The sequence below is a fragment of the Tursiops truncatus genome, chromosome 15 (assembly GCF_011762595.2).
Source record: "Tursiops truncatus isolate mTurTru1 chromosome 15, mTurTru1.mat.Y, whole genome shotgun sequence".
Taxonomy (NCBI): domain Eukaryota; kingdom Metazoa; phylum Chordata; class Mammalia; order Artiodactyla; family Delphinidae; genus Tursiops; species Tursiops truncatus.
In genome coordinates, this window is record NC_047048.1 from 44,118,273 (window position 1) to 44,134,523 (window position 16,251).

General features: G+C 44.2%; 1 long non-coding RNA gene across 1 annotated transcript in view; it reads left to right on the forward strand.

Moving 5' to 3' along the window:
- The window catches only part of LOC141276515 (uncharacterized), a 25,319-nt gene extending 9,308 nt beyond the window's left edge, over window positions 1–16,011 (forward strand). The window contains exons 2-3 of the long non-coding RNA XR_012326203.1: window positions 14,031–14,208; window positions 14,982–16,011. This is a non-coding gene — a long non-coding RNA (uncharacterized lncRNA). The remainder of the gene's footprint in view (window positions 1–14,030; window positions 14,209–14,981) is intronic.
- The last annotated feature ends 240 nt before the right edge of the window (window positions 16,012–16,251 follow it).

Genomic DNA, 16,251 nt, shown 5'->3' on the forward strand with positions numbered 1-16,251 from the left:
GCCTGCACGTCCGGAGCCTGTGCTCCACAACGGGAGAGGCCACGACAGTGAGAGGCCCGCGTACCGCAAAAAAAAAAAAAAAAAAAAAAAAAAAAAGACCACAACGAGTTCTATGTTCTAGAACTTCAGAGTATAATTTATCCTGCCTTCAAAGGCTTGTATGAGGCATTCAGGAAAGACCTTCTTTCTGAGTTTACAAGTTAAACCCAGAGCAAAATCACTATTTTTTTTTTTTTATTAGCCCTTGAATGTTAGTTCCCAGTTTTTACTTATTTGTGTGGCTCAGGTAACCCTATTCGTTAGGGGAAGCACTGACTGAAACCGCCCACCCTGGCCAGGCCCAATAGTAACCACCTGCATGAGTTATCTTAAGCAGGAGGTCCTGGTAAGGAATGCAGAACTAACAAGATACCATCAACCGGAAGAATTCGGGAATTCGGGAAAGGTCAAAAGGAGAGGAGACGCCAGTCCATATGTCCTCCCAACCTCCCAGAATCCTTCTGGCTGGAATCCATCTTGGCTGAGCCATGCATGAGCCACCAGGAAGGACCCTGAGTCAGAATGATTGGCCAGAGACAACCTGGAAACGAATCCCATCACCATAAAACCCAAGACTGCGAGCCATGTGGCAGAGCAGTCGTTCTGGGTTCCCTTACCCTCCTGCTCTCCGTCCGGGCGCCTCTTCCCAATAAAGTCTCTTGCTTTGTCAGCGCATGTGTCTCCTTGGACAATTCATTTCCGAGTGTTAGACAAGAGCCCACTCTCGGGCCCTGGAAGGGGTCCCCCTTCCTGCAACAGTTGGAAGAGAAAGTCTCTCCATCACTGTCTGGCTGCTTCCTCCTTGTCCTCTCATCACCCGACACCTCTCTCCAGTTCCTTTTTCCTGCTCAGATCGGCCCAGGGAAGAGCAGCAGATTTGAAGCACGTCCAAACAAATAATGGGGGAAAAAAATCAATGAGGCAACAGAGTGGGGGAACGTAACAGCATTCTCCATGTAGGCTGAGAACCCCCTGCTCTAGCTATTTTTCCTCCACCAATTCTTGTAGACCCATGCTGTCCAATGGAACTTTACACGATGCTGGAAATAATTCTACGTCTGTGCTGTCCAATGCAATAGCGCTAACTCCATGTGGCTATTGAGTACACACAATATAGTTAGTGCAACTGAGGAGCTGAAATTTTAAAATTGTATTTAATTTTAATTAATTTACATTTAAGTAGCTGCATGGGGCTGGTAGCTACCAGATTGACAGCACAGTCACCTGGTAGGGGTGGGGTGACCACTATCACATCAAGCTGGTTTAGCCACCTCTTATGTTCCTTTGAGGCGTGTCTGGTGGCTCTTGTTAAATGGTCTTCAGACTTAGGGTTTGCATTTGTTTTATTTCATTTTTTTTTTTGGCGGCCCCGAGCAGCTTAAGGGGTCTTAGTTCCCTGACCAGGGATCAAACCGAGGCCCTCGGCAGCAAAATTGTGGAGTCCCAACCACTAGACAGCCAAGGAATTTCCTGTTTTATTTCAGAGACAAGGAAAAAAACCCTTCCAGTTACCATCCTGATATTTAACAGATGAACTGTCTATTCTTCAATCTCAGGCAATTCTCAACTTGCATACTGGTCTCCTTCCCCCTTGCAATGAATAAATACTCTTGAACTTCCCTCTTCCAATTATGCCCTCTTTTGTTCCTTCTTTGCTGAGTTACCTTTAGCATGCCAATGCTGCGTTATATTTCATCCTTTAAAACATCTTCTGGACTTCCCTGGTGGCCCAGGGGTTAACACTCCATGCTTCCAATGCAGGGGGTGCGGGTTCGATCCCCGGTGGGGAACTAAGATCCCACGTGATGCTTGGTGTGGCCAAAAAAAAAAAAACCCAAAATAAAAAAAAATAAAAAAAATAAACCCCAATAACGACAACAAAAAAGCTCAAACAAACTTCTTCTCTTGACCTCAATTTTCCCTATTTCTCTGCTCCCTTTTATAGTAAAACTACTCCCAAAGAGCGGCCTAATTCTCTCCACTTCCTCAGCTTCTGTTTGTCCTTGAACCCACTCTAATTGGACTTTGACGCCCAGAACCCTACTAAAACCTCCAAGTTACCAAAGCCAGTGGTCAATTCTCAAGTCTCATCATGCTCACGGCAGCATTTGCCACAGTTGATCACACTATTCTTCTTGAAATATGTTTTTCCTTTGTTTCTAGTTCACCGTCCATTCATTGAACAGCTATTTATTGAATATTACTTGAGAAAATTGGGAAACTTTGAAATGGGGGGTGGGGGTTTCTAGAGTGTCCTTCCAGATTGCCTCTGAATTTTCTCTTCCTTTCACTGACTTTGAACTAGTTCATAATGCTGTAATTTATAGAAAACTGATAACAAAGCAAATTATTCTTGGCCATACACATGCTAATGAATTATGTTCTGTAGAATGCAATTAGTTATTGCCCAATAGGTAGATCAATTTTGCATTCATTTGGAAATTCGCTTTAAGTATTCCTTACTGCCTATATATATATGATTCTTGGAATTCTCTTTTGAACCAATTGTAGCCTCTTACTCGTTTTCTTATTAATTAATGAGTTAAAATCTTAGACTCATTTTCATTTTATATTTCTTTGTGAGTCATGATTTTATCTTCATTAAATTTGTCCTTGAACAGCTTGGGCACCATTTTTTTGTTTTTGTTTTTTTAATTGAAATATAGTTATGTTAGTTTCAGGAGTACTACATAGTGACTACATTTGCATACATGATGAAATGATCACCATGATAAGTCTAATAATCATCTGTCACCATATAAAGTTAGTACGATATTATTGATCATATTCCTTATGCTGTATATTACATCCCTAGGGCTTATTTATTTTATAACTGGAGGTTTGTACCCCTTAATCCTCTTCACCTATTTCACCCCAACTCCCACCCCCTTAGATTCTTTTTTCTCCCACCATAATTTTCTTCGGGCCTAGAAGAGTGCCTGGCACACACAGTAGGTGCTCAGTCAGTATTGTTGAAAAAACCTTGGAGCCACTAACTTAATAAAGGGCATCAATTAAAAACTTGTGGCTAACGTCATGCTTAATGGTGAACAAACCTGAATGCTTTCCCCCTAAGATCAGAAAAAAGACAAAAATATCTACTCACCACTTCTATTTAACATTGTACTAGAAGTTCTAGTCAGGGCAATTAGGCAAGAAAAACAAATAAAAGGCATATCCAGATGAGAAAGAAAAAAGTAAAACTATCTCTTTTTGCAGAAGACATAATCTTATAGAGAAAACAGCTTTAAAAAATTGTTTTAAAGATTTTTTTGATGTGGATCATTTTTAAAGTCTTTATTGAATTTGTTACAATGTTGCTTCTGCTTTATGTTTTATTTTTTTGGCCGCGAATCATGTGGGATCTTAGCTCCCCGACCAGGGATCAAACCCGCACACCCTGCATTCGAAGGCGAAGTCTTAACCACTGGACTGCCAGGGAAGTCCCAAATCACCTTTTTCTGAAAAAAATTAACTAATTTTTATTGGAGTATAGTTACTTTACAATGTTATGTTAATTTCCACTGTACAGCAAAGTGAATCAGCTATACCTATACATATATCCCCTCTTTTTTGGATTTCCTTCCCATAGAAAACACCTTTTAAAAATTCATGAAAAAACTATTTGAGCTAATAAATGAGTTTGGCAAGGTTGCAGGATACAAGATCAATATACAAAATCAACTGTATTTTTATTTACTTGCAATGAGCAAACCAAAATAAAATTATGAGAATAATTCCATTTATAGTAACATCAAAAAGAACAAGATACTTAAGAATAAATTTAACCAAGGAATTGCAAGACCTTTACACTGAAATTACAAAATATTGTCTGAAGAAATTAAAGAAAAACTACATAAATGGGAAAAACTCATGGTCACGAATTGGAAAATTTAATATTCTTAAGATGGCAATTCTCCCAAAACTGATCTATAGGCTCAATTTAATTCCTATCAAAATTCCAACTGCATTTTTTTGCAAAAATAGACAAGCTAATCCTAAATTTTATGTGAAATTGTAAGGCAACCCAAATAGCTAAAATAATCTTGAAAAAAGAAGAACAAAATTGGAGGATTCACACTTCCTGATTTAAAAATTCACTGTAAAGACACTAATCAAAACTGTATTACTGGCATAAAAGTAGACATACAGATCAATGGAATAAAATAGAGAGTTCAGAAATAAAACTCATACATCTATGGTCAATTGATTTTCAACAAAGGTGCCGAGATTATTCAATGGGGAAGGAATATTATTTTCAACAAGTGTTCCCGGGGCAACTGAATACCCACATGCAAAAGAATGAATTTGGTCTCCTACCTCACACTAAAACTTGTGGAAGGAAATTGTGTTGGGGAGCCCATAGCTGGTGTATTAAATTCAGAATACACAGATCGGGACTCCCCTGGCAGTCCAGGGGTTAAGACTTGCCTTCCAGGGCAGGGGGTGAGGGTTCGATCCCTGTTCGGGGTGCTAAGATCCCACATGCTTCCCGGCGGAAAAAACCAAAACATAAAACAGAAGCGATATTGTAACAAATTCAATAAAGACTTAAAAAAAAAAGAAAAGAGGGCTTCCCTGGTGGCACAGTGGTTGGGAGTCCGCCTGCCGATGCAGGGCACACGGGTTCGTGCCCCGGTCTGAGAGGATCCCGCATGCCGCGGAGCGGCTGGGCCCATGAGCCATGGCCGCTGAGCCTGCGCGTCCGGAGCTTGTGCTCTGCGGCGGGAGAGGCCACGGCAGTGAGAGAGGCCCGCGTACCACAAAAAAAAAAAAAAAAAAAAAAACCACAGATCATGACCTGCTGCATGAGGAGGCACAAGCCACCCATGGGGGTTGGCAAGTAGCTCCCTCAGCAGCCAGGCTCCCACTTTGGGGAAATGAAACCCCAGGGTCATTTTCATTGAAGGCACAGTTTCAATACACTCACATAACGGAAGTTACAAGATTTATTACTTACAAATCCCAGAAATGGGGGAGGGGGGGACACAATGAGCTGGGGGAAGGGCAGTCCTCCACTTCAGGTTACAAGTGAGCCGGAGATAGAGAGCAGGGTAGTAAGCATCTGTTGGTTGGGGCAGACTTTTCTCGGGTTCAACTCTAAGTGGTCATTTTTAGTAATTTTCCTGGGAAAAACAAAGTGGGAAATTGGGGTGGGTATCCTAAACTCAGATTTTTATCTAAATGTCCAGACTCTGGGTGTGAGCAGGATTGTCATACTGTAAAACGCCTCAAAAAGTCTGTTTTCTCATCACAGAAAACTGGGTATAGGGCTTCCCTGGTGGCGCAGTGGTTGAGAATCCATCTGCCAATGCAGGGGACACGGGTTCGAGCCCTGGTCCGGGAAGATCCCACATGCCGCAGAGCAACTATGCCCGTGCGCCACAGCTACTGAGTCTGCGCTCTAGAGCCTGCGAGTCACAACTACTGAAGCCCGCGCTCCTAGAGCCCGTGCTCTGCAACAAGAGAAGCCACCACAGTGAGAAGCCTGCGTACCGCAACGAAGAGTAGCCCCCGCTTCCCACAGCTAGAAAAAGCTGCGCACAGCAACGAAGACCCAATGCAACCAAAAATAAATACATAAATAATAAATTTTTTAAAAATGGGTATAAATCTTCATGACCTTGGATGAGGCCATGGTTTCTCAAGTATGACACCAAAGCACAAGCAGTTAACAAAGAAAAGAGATAAATTTGACTCAACAAAATTGAAAACTTTTGTGCATCAAAAGGCACTCCTACAACATTTTAAAGACAACCCGCGTAATGGGAGAAAATATTTGCAAATCATATATCTGGTAAGAGTCCAGAAACCAGAGAATATAGAAAGAACCCCTCCAAAAAGATAAACAATTCAATGAGAAACTAAATACAGCACTTGAACAGTCATTTCTCAAAAAAAGATATACAAACGGCCGGGCTTCGCTGGTGGCGCAGTGGTTGAGAGTCCACCTGCCGATGCAGGGGACACGGGTTCGTATCCCAGTCCTGGAAGATCCCACGTGCCGCGGAGCAGCTGGGCCCGTGAGCCATGGCCACTGAGCCTGCGCGTCTGGAGCCTGTGCTCCGCAACGGGAGAGGCCACAACAATGAGAGGCCCGCGTACCGCAAAAAAAAAAAAAAAAAAAGGTATACAAACGGCCAATAAGCACATAAAAAGATGCTAAATACTGTTAGTTATAAGGGAAATGCATATAAAAACTACAGTGAAATATCTACAAAAGTAAAGCCACCAACAGGGAAACTAAACCCAGGACCCCTAAAAGGCTGGGGCCAGCATTTCTGCCAATCATCCCCATAAGGAAAGATCTTGGGCTAGGTTGAGGCTTTGTTAAGACCCAGAACTTTGCCTTCATGCATCCACTTGGACCAGCTCATGCATTTGGTAGACCCTGTCTCTTCCGGTACATTTTCTGTCATGAATGAGATCTGAGCGACTCTTGGAAGCATTACACTCAGAGCCAGGGAAGGAGGGCTGGTTTTTGCTGTATAACAAACCACTCTTAAACTTAATGGTTCAAAACAACATTTTGTTGCCCATAAGCCTGCAGTTTGGGAAGTTCTTGGCGGGGACAGCGCATCTCTTCTCCACATTGCTCCCCTGGAGCAGCTCAGAGGTTGGGGGTTGGAATCTTTGAAGCCTCACTCATCAACATGGTGGTTGCTGCTGCTGCTAATATTGATGATTGGTGGTCAAGGCTGACTGTCAGCTGGCTTGTGGCCAGAACATCTACAGTGGCCTTTCCATGTGGCTGGCGACAGGATTCCCAGGTCAAGGATCCCAAAAGGGCCAGCAAAAGCAATGCAGTCCTTTATGACCTTGGAAGTCACATAGCATCACTACCACCACCTGGATGCAAAGTGAAGGAGGAACAGAGACCCTCCTCTTGATGGAGGAGAGTCTATGCCCATTGAAAGAAGAGTATGGGGGAGGGTGGGACATGATGATAGGACCATCTTTAGAAAATACAGTCCTTCACTGAGGGCATGAGATTTAGATTCCTACCAACTACCCATATCGTGGTGTGTGTGTGTGTGTGTGTGTGTGTTATGTTTCTCCTTTAACCTACTCATATCCATGGGCTCCCTTCTGCCTGGCGCCTGACCTTGGAAAAAGCCCTTATCTCTCCATATCCCAGGCTGTGTGACACCTTGGAAGGTGTCAGGCTTTATTTAGTACTTGTTAATGAAATCTGCAGAACTCTTAGGGTTATAAATCATGTGCCGATAGTTCTGGCTTTGTGCTTAATGGCAAAGCTAAGACGAAATGCCTTCCTCTTGGGTTCCCAGCACATCATTAATTTGCATTAGAAATATTACCACTCAGCAGTTTCCAAAGTTTTCTCTTTAATAACACTTTCATCCCATTAGTACACTTTATGGATCTCTTCTCTCTCTCTTTTTTTTTTTTCTAGAATGAAGAAATCCAAATTATCTTCCTCTGATTACCCTGAAGTACTTACTTATTCCAAGATTCTGCTTTTGATGGTTCCCTCCTCCAATCAGGCAGCCTGCTGAGTCTCCTTCCTTTAGCCCACATGCCAAAGATGTCACAAAGATCAAATGAGCTTGGATCACACACATGGCAGGGTCCTAGCAATAACAAGCTTATCAGTTAGGAATTCATTGGGCTGCAAGTAACCAAACTCTCAGTAGCTTATCGAATAGTGATTCATATGTTTCACATAAAAAGTCCACAGATGGCTCTTGCTTCTAGTAGTGATAGACTAGCTTATTGCCCACCAACACTCTCACCAAGAACAACCCCAAAAGCTGGAGAAAACATATGAAATATGTTTGAGTCATCAGAGAGCTACCGAGGCAATGAGGACTTGCAGAGCCAGATCCCAGAGAGAGGGGAAGTGCAGAGAGGGGAGTCCCACTAAATTAGTACAACTGAGGTTGTGTGGACACTAGCCTATCAGAATGGAGCAGAGACCTGAGGACAGATGCGGTTCTGGGCATGAAACTTGGAACTGCTAGAGGTCTTGGTGATCCCAGGGGAGGAGTTGTGAGGCGGGAGTGGCAGTGAAAGGACATTTGAAGAGCTTAAGGACAGTGACTATTTACCAACCAATAAAGCATTGTTTCAAAAACTTAACTAGTACCAGTGAATCTAGGAAAAGTTAATTACCTACCATAAATCTCTGAGAGGCACAACCATTTGTTAAATCCAGGTATATCAGAATGTCATTTTTATACCAGGTAACAAGTCCAACAAATTTCTGAGTGGCTTTGATTAAATCAGGTGAAGATGAGAAAAGGTACTGGAACTTCTTTTGGGAGAGTGTGGCCCAAGGCTTAGGAAAGCACTAAAGAGCATCCCCGCCTCTTCATTCATTTGGTCATGGGACAAATGTGCATTGCCTGGAGTCTGCTGCAAGCATTGGTGACCTATTACACTTGAGACTAGGAAAACTGAGGAGCTTCCCAAACCTGGGCGTCCTCCCCAGCAACCTGCCAGCCTCTGCCATTCCTTCCTCTGGCAGAAAAGCACCTGTGCTAGTTGTACCTGTGAAACGTCAAGTTTCTGGACCATAACAGGTTAAAGAATGGCTGCTCTAGTCCCCAGTCCACCTGTCCCCTGGGGAAATGGGATCCAGGTCTGGCAATCTGGAACACGGGAGCAGGTGCCGTGAAGAAGCAGGGCACTTAGTTGGGTCGTGCTAGGAAAGGGGTTGGTTGGGAGCTTTTCTCCTGTTTAAATTTGAGGTGGCGCTGAGGACCAACTTAACTGCACAGGGAGCAATTACACATTTGTCTTTGAGAATAATTGTATTTCTAAAACTGATGCATGAAGTTTTGAAACTTTAAAAGAAGAAATAAATCTCCACCTAGAACAAGCTTCCCCCCTATTTTTCTTAAAAATAATCCTATTTCAAACTGTTTTTATCTTTCCCATTATATTTTGGTTTGACCTTTAAGTAAAGCCCTTTCTTAACCTAGCAGCCATTTTATTCAGCTTCCTGACTTGAGAAAATATTCCCTGCCTGTTGAGTACTAAGGTGTTAAGCCAATGTTTGCCTAAACTTTGCTTCAAGCATAATCTTACCTTTTATTTTATTATTATTATTTTTTTGCGGTATGCGGGCCTCTCACTGCTGTGTCCTCTCCCATTGCGGAGCACAGGCTCCAGACGCGCAGGCTCAGGGGTCATGGTTCACGGGCCCAGCCGCTCCGCGGCACGTGGGATCTTCCCGGACCGGGGCACGAACCCGTGTCCCCTGCATCGGCAGGTGGACTCTCAACCACTGCGCCACCAGGGAAGCCCATAATCTTACCTTTTAATAAGACACACTCAAAAGGCTGCAGTAGAAGTTTTTCATAGCTCGGAATCCTGTTCATACCAGGAAGGGGAGGAATTGAAGAACCATCTTGTTTGAATAGTAAGTCCCACTGCAATGAATCTGAAAGCGATAGGTGTCTGGAAGTCAAATATTATTCCATCCTCCTGCAGGGATAGGAGCTTGCAGGGGATTCTGACCATAGACAGCTTGGAATGTTTGCCACTCTGAAGTGGGAGTAGCCTGGGACAAACCTGAGCTGTTGAGAGGGGAATCTTTTTGTTTTGGCTTTTTTTCTATTTTGGGGGGTGGGCTGGGATGGGGGCCTGAGGGGAAAATCCCAACACTTCTACCATTCTGCCTTCCACCATCTCTTCCCTGAGTGGAGAAGGAATTGCAAATCTTATTGGTCAGAAGCTGAGATGCTCACTAAGCCAAGTTCTACTAGTGCGTGGGGACCACTGGGCTTGGAAGACATACAGCTCTGCCCGACCTTCTTTTTCGCCTCCTGCATCTTTGCACACCAGGCCTTCTTCCTACGTTCAGTTTTGCTTCCAGCTTCTCTGGAGAGGGCCTATCTGTTAAAGATGGAACCAGTCATCCTTTTTGTCTTGGTTTAGGTTTCCCAAGAAACAGACCCTGAAACAAGGATAGGAGTAGAAGTAATTTCTTTGGGATGGTGATTCCAGGGTTCAAGATAGGGAAGTGGGAAAGTGAGGCAGGGAGGAGAATACGGTCACAAAGGGTGTGTTATCAAGGAAGTCATCCCTGTGGGCACTTGGACCTCAGTTTCACTTGGGACACCTAGTGTAGACTATACATCTAGGAGTTATCCCCTCCAAGGGTGGAGTGCTGATAAATGACACACCAATCCCCATCCATCACTTGTTAAGGTATCCTTTTATGGGGTGTCAATCCTCTGGTACTTCCAGACAGCCCTGAAAGTGTAGAGCCAACTCCAGTGACCAGAAAGGCCATCAGGCAAAGAGATGCAGTTGTCATGGGCCAGGTGTCAGGAGCATCTGCTCTGCTTCCTCTCTCTATTGCGTGACTTCTCCGTTTGTAGTTGAGTGGGATCCACCATTTGTCCACACGGTCAGTGGAATCCTGTGCCACAGACCCAGGTGACCGAGACGCAAGGAAGCAGGAATGCAGAAACCTTACTTCCCATCAGAGCCACGCTCTCCAGTCCAGCCTGTGCCTCAGAAGCCCTGTACTAGAGATGGGGGCATCTTTGGATGCTTGTCCAGTGGTTAATTAAGCTGATATTTTGCAACTCACTTGGTTCTTTCACCTTGTGGCTGCCCCACCCTTGTCAGGAGTCTCGGGAGGGGAGAAGGCGTGGAGTGTAGGATTTGCAGGACCCAAACCCAAATTCCAGCCTGTAGTGTGTATGTTAGCCGTCTTTTGCTTTCCTGTTTTTCAGATTGTCCATTTTGAAAATTATAGTATTCTGTTACGTGAAGGCAGGAGATTTTACAGAGAAGGGCAGGAATGTTTTCTTTCTTTTAAACTTAAATTCAATAGCAGCTTCAAAAAAAAAAAAAAATCACAGCAGCCCCATTCAAGCTCGTGAGCCATGACAAGCAGAGGTTAAGTTTGGATTTCACTCAAAAGTCTACATTCATTTATGCTTCCTCTGTGAGATAAAGTAACCAATTTCAAATTCGGCTGTAGGTCTCCAATTACGTATCTTTTTTAAACAAACCCACAATTCTAACAGATGAGTGCTGTGTGATATCTTTCTCCCCTTCTCAGAATTGAAGTACACACTGAAAAGTCCATCACACGTTTAGCTATCAATGTTTAAGTAAATTCTTCCTCTATGGAATGAGAAATGTCAACCTTAGGCTAAATGTGCTGTGTTTAAATTTTAATTGTAGCCGCAAATGTACAAAGACTCTATAAATATACCTGTGTGCCTAGGAAGCTCTCCAAAGAAAGGTTAAACAAGATGACAATAGCAAAGGAGAAGTAAAGGGGAAGAGAGATCCCCGTTAGGTAAAGGGAGCTGGTGCTATTGAAATTGACAATGCATGCATTACTGAAGGGTAAGAGAGTGCTATTTTTGCTTGAGAAATAATAGAGTATTATAATCATCTTCTGGAAGAAGCTGTAAAGCTAGGAGGACATGATAGCTGTTTGAAAAGCAATTAAGCAGTCTCCAAGTCCTCTAGGACTGAAAATAAATGCTGGAAGAAATGCGAATAGCTTGCTGCCCCTATCATGTGTCAGCCCTTCACCAGCCCTGAGCCCTGCCAGAGCTGATGAAGGGCATTTGGTGAAATGTTACATGGGAAGCAGGGGCATGCAGAGCTAGAGCATGAAGCAAAAAGACTGTGTTTAAGATCATGGAGAAAAGGATTTGCCAATGGTCATTTGTAACAGGCTGATTGCAAAACGGATGTTCTCTGTGCTGTGTCATAAGGTGTGGGGTATGCGTGTCAGGATAAGTTCACACAGACCCATTTTTCAGGTATCCAGCTCTACCTAATGGTTCCTTACAAAACAAATACAACCTAGAGTGGACTCGGAAAACAAGCACAACCGAAGGTAATTGCTTAGGCCTTCCTTGGATTTGTTATTCTTTCAAACTTCATTTATCGATGAGTATCACCCCTTACAGTAGACTTTCTTAACCTGGACGCTATTGCCACTTGGTTCTGGATAATTCTTGGTTGGGGGCTTTCTTGTACTTTATAGGATGTTTAGAAGCATCACTGGCTTCTGCCGACTAGAGGCCAGTAGTGCCCTGTTCCAGTTGTGACAATCAAAAATGTCTCCAGATACAAATGAACTTATTTACAAAACAGAAACAGACTCACATGGAAAACAAACATGGTTACCAAAGGGAGAAGGGGGTGGGGGAAGGATAAATTAGGAGTTTGGGATTAGCAGATACAAACTAATATATAGAAAATAGATAAAAAACAAGGTCTAGGGCTTCCCTGGTGGCGCAGTGGTTGAGAGTCCGCCTGCTGATGCAGGGGACACAGGTTCATGCCCCGGTTCGGGGAGATCCCACATGCTGCGGAGTGGCTGGGCCTGTGAGCCATGGCCGCTGAGCCTGCGCGTCCGGAGCCTGGGCTCCGCAACGGGAGAGGCCACAGCAGTGAGAGGCCCGTGTACCGCAAAAAAACAAAACAAAAACAAAACAAGGTCTTACTGTATAGCACAGGGAACTCTATTCAATATCTTGTAATGACCTATAATGGAAAATAATCTGAAAAAGAATATATATGTAACTGAATCACTTTGCTGTACACCTGAAACTAACACAGCATTGTAAATCAACTATACTTCAATAAAAAGAAAAATGTCTCCAGACATTGCCAAATGTCTCCAAGATTGGGGGATGGGGTCAAAGTACCCTCAGTAGAGAGCCACCCTAATAGATCAAGTAGAAATCCAGATTTTCTTTCCTTTAAACGTATTCCAGCGTGGTGCCGAGGACGGCCTGTGATCTTGAAGCTAGGTTGTCTGGCTATAGATCCCTGTCCCTACATTTTACAAAAAAGTGATCTGGGATGCTGAGTCTTATGCCTTCAGCCCCTGGAGGGGGCTGTGGGTTGTATTAACTGTTTTCTAGAGAAGCTTCTACTCTGAGCTCAAGGTGCTATTGCTGCTTTCCTATACAAATGAATTAAATCGACTAAAACAATCTATAAACTCTGCGGGGCTCCATATGCAAGGAAAACATGAAAAATGAGTCTGAAAGTGAAAAGTCAGTGATGCCCTAATGTGTGAATTTTAAAATCAGTTGAATTTATTACAAGGTCAGCAGTAATGGTGTATTAATACCCCGATCTATGCCATGGGACAAGCAGATTTTTAGAGTGTGTGTGATGGAGGGGAGGGGTGGAGTGTGTAGTAGAGTCCATCTCAGGAGGCGCCCCATACTGTTGATTCTGAATGCTATGAAGGACGCTCACGCCTTGACTTGCAGACTCGTTTAGAAACTTCTCTCTGTAGGCCAGATCCCAAGTTCACCAGTAGATGTCACCCTGGTCCCACCAAAGTTTCTCACTGACGCACACCAGAAAGTTTCAGGGTCCACGGAAGCAGGTTGAGGAGGAAATCAGAGACGAGATTAGCCTCCTCTTGGTCACAAAGGATAAAGTAGGGATAGGATGCTGTGAGGATGAAGTGAAATGGAGGACCTTGTGCAGAGCTGGGGCTACAGAAGATAAAGTTGGTGCACCCCTGAAACACCCCTGAACGCCACTGTAGTGTTGTTCATGCATCTCAGCACCTATGGCCTCCTCCAGTCTGCTTTGCCCTAAGGTAGAGAGAACCAGAACTGCCTGGAGATGATGTCCCACCACTGCAACCCTTAAACAATGACCAATGGGCCAGAAGAACGCTCAGCCGCCTTGACTCGGTCTGGATGGCCCCCGAAATGTCACTTCCTGCACCTGAGCCCTGGGTGGGTGGAGGCTGGAGCAATGGCTTCAAGGCCTTGCCTGGTTTGCTCCTTGTTGAACTGCACCCCGCCAAACCGTCCCCCCTGTCTCCCCCTGCCGCCTTCCTGCTGCCCCTGTCTCCCTCACCTGCTTCCCCTTGGAAGTCATTCTTCCATAAATCACTGTACATGAAACCTCATCTCAGGGTCTGCTTCTGGGGAACCTCATCTAAGACACTGGTTTACAGTTGATGCGCAAAAAAAGTTGGTTCCTTTCCCCCGTGATCATCTATCTGTCTGCTTCAGGTAACAGTGGGATTTACCCAGAGTGGCCCCAGCGCGCCCCTGCCTTTTCCTGAAGGAGGACCAGCATCGCGAGTCTATCCAGCTGACCTGTTCTCTGTCTGCTGTCCCTCTGAGCCCGGCTGAGGCTGGTTCTGGGAACCAATGTGTCTCTTGTGGTCCCTGGGAGTCAAGATTCAAGGTTTTGTCTGCTGATCCATTTATGCTGGCACTGATACTAGTAACCTAAGGCTCAGGGAAAGATCCAGGAGCAGATTAAACGACCCTTCAGTCATTTTGGAGTCAGGAGGGGCAGAAGAGAGGAGAAACAGCAGGAGAGCATTGACAAGGGCTGAGTGACAGTGGGTCCAGGGACCCTGACTCAGGCTTTCTGTCTTGGGTTTGTAGAAATTGAAAAGCTGGCATGCAATTTTTTTTTTTTTTTCCCAGCTTGACATAGGATGGCTCAAACAAATTAACATTCCCATCTCGACTGACTCATTTGGCCAGAATAAATTCACATGCTGCAGCAAATAGGAAAAAGGGAGAGAGAGGGTAAAAAGAGATGGGGGCGGGGCGGGGGGAGGAGGGGGAGATGTTAACAACACAAGCTCATTTTTTACCTCCAAAATACACTGGCTTTAGCGTAGCACACTCTTGAGAAAAATGATTAAAACAATTGCTCACATGTGACAGAATAGTCATTTCCATTTAGAAAAATGTTTAAGTCATGGGTTGGGGAGCCTTCCCTGTCTTTGTTAATAATGGTTTAGAGTGTAGGTTATATAAAGCGTGTGGATCAATAGATCATTTTCCTGATTAAATTACCGCTACACCACTGTATTTGTAGGTGATACAGCTGAGAAGACGTAGTAGCATGGAAAGGCCTTTAAGTCACGAAAATTGTATTTCAAGGGTAGAACATGGAGTAGTATTAGTTTGTGTGATCTTCCTTTCTCTCTTTTTCTTTTTCAGCATTTCAGATAGATAAGTCTGCTTGTTGAAGAAATGAGATTTTTTTCTTCCTAGTGCTGGCTCCTACGTCTTCTTTCCATTCAGAGCTGAAATACCCACTCCCTCCAGAGATTTGTTTAAATACTACATGAACTAGCTTCCTATTTCCCTGTATTGAACTGGATCCATGAGGGCACAGCCAATAAACACGAGAAGCAATAAATGCCCACACTTACCAAGGGTCAGGAGCGCGTGACACCCAAGGCACTGACACCTTCAATTTGCCTTTTTCTAAGCCTATGAAATATTCTAGGCTTTTCGAAAACTTGACTGCACAAAACCAGCTGCTGAATGTAACCACACTGTGAACGACGAACTAAGTCAACTGTGACTCAAGTATTTTTCGCACAAACTGTGTCTTCACAAAAGCCACTGGGGCAGGGAAGGGGGTGGGGACGCTAAAATATGGATGCTTGCGGTAGAAGTTGACTGGAGGCCTGACCATCCTGGCAATCCCCTCAGTGACTCTGTTTCACTTTGCCATTTCACACAGCAAGTTGGAAGAAACCCTTGTTAGGCCTGGTTAGGAAAGGGTCTTATGAATTCACGGCCAGGAATGGAAAAGATGGATCTCTAATCTTAATATCTGATGGGGATTCTGATTTACCTCTTGCAGGTTTGCAGAGAGCAAAAGCAGCTTGCCTGGGACTCTCCTGGCAGTCCAGTGGTAAAGAATCTGCCTTCCAACGCAGGGGACGCGGGTTCGATCGCTAGTTGGAGAACTAAGATCCCACATGCCGGGGTGGGGGGCAACTAAGCCCATGTACCACAACTACTGAGCTCGCGCGCCTCAACTAGAGAGCCCATGTACCACAAACTATAGAGCCCATGCGCCCTGGAGCCCGCGCCACAGCTAGAGAGAAACCTGAGCAGGCCACGCGCCCTAACGAAAAAGATCCCGCACGCCACAAAAAGATCCTGTGTGCTGCAACTAAGACCCAACGCAGCCAAAAAAAAAAAAAGAAATAAGGAAAATAAATAAATAAAATTAATATTTTTTAAAAAAGAGAGAGAGAGAGAGATTTACTTAAAAAAAAAAAAAAAGCAGCTCACCCAGCCACCAGCCCCTTGAACAAGAGGTATGACTTTTAACAAAAAGGAACGCTATTACATTAGTAATATGCTGCCCAGGGGTGGGGAGAGATGAGCTCACCGTGCTTTCAGCAGGTAATCAAAGCCTTGCCTTAAATTGCCTTTTCTTGCCTTTTGCTGAATGTTTGTTCCAGGGAAA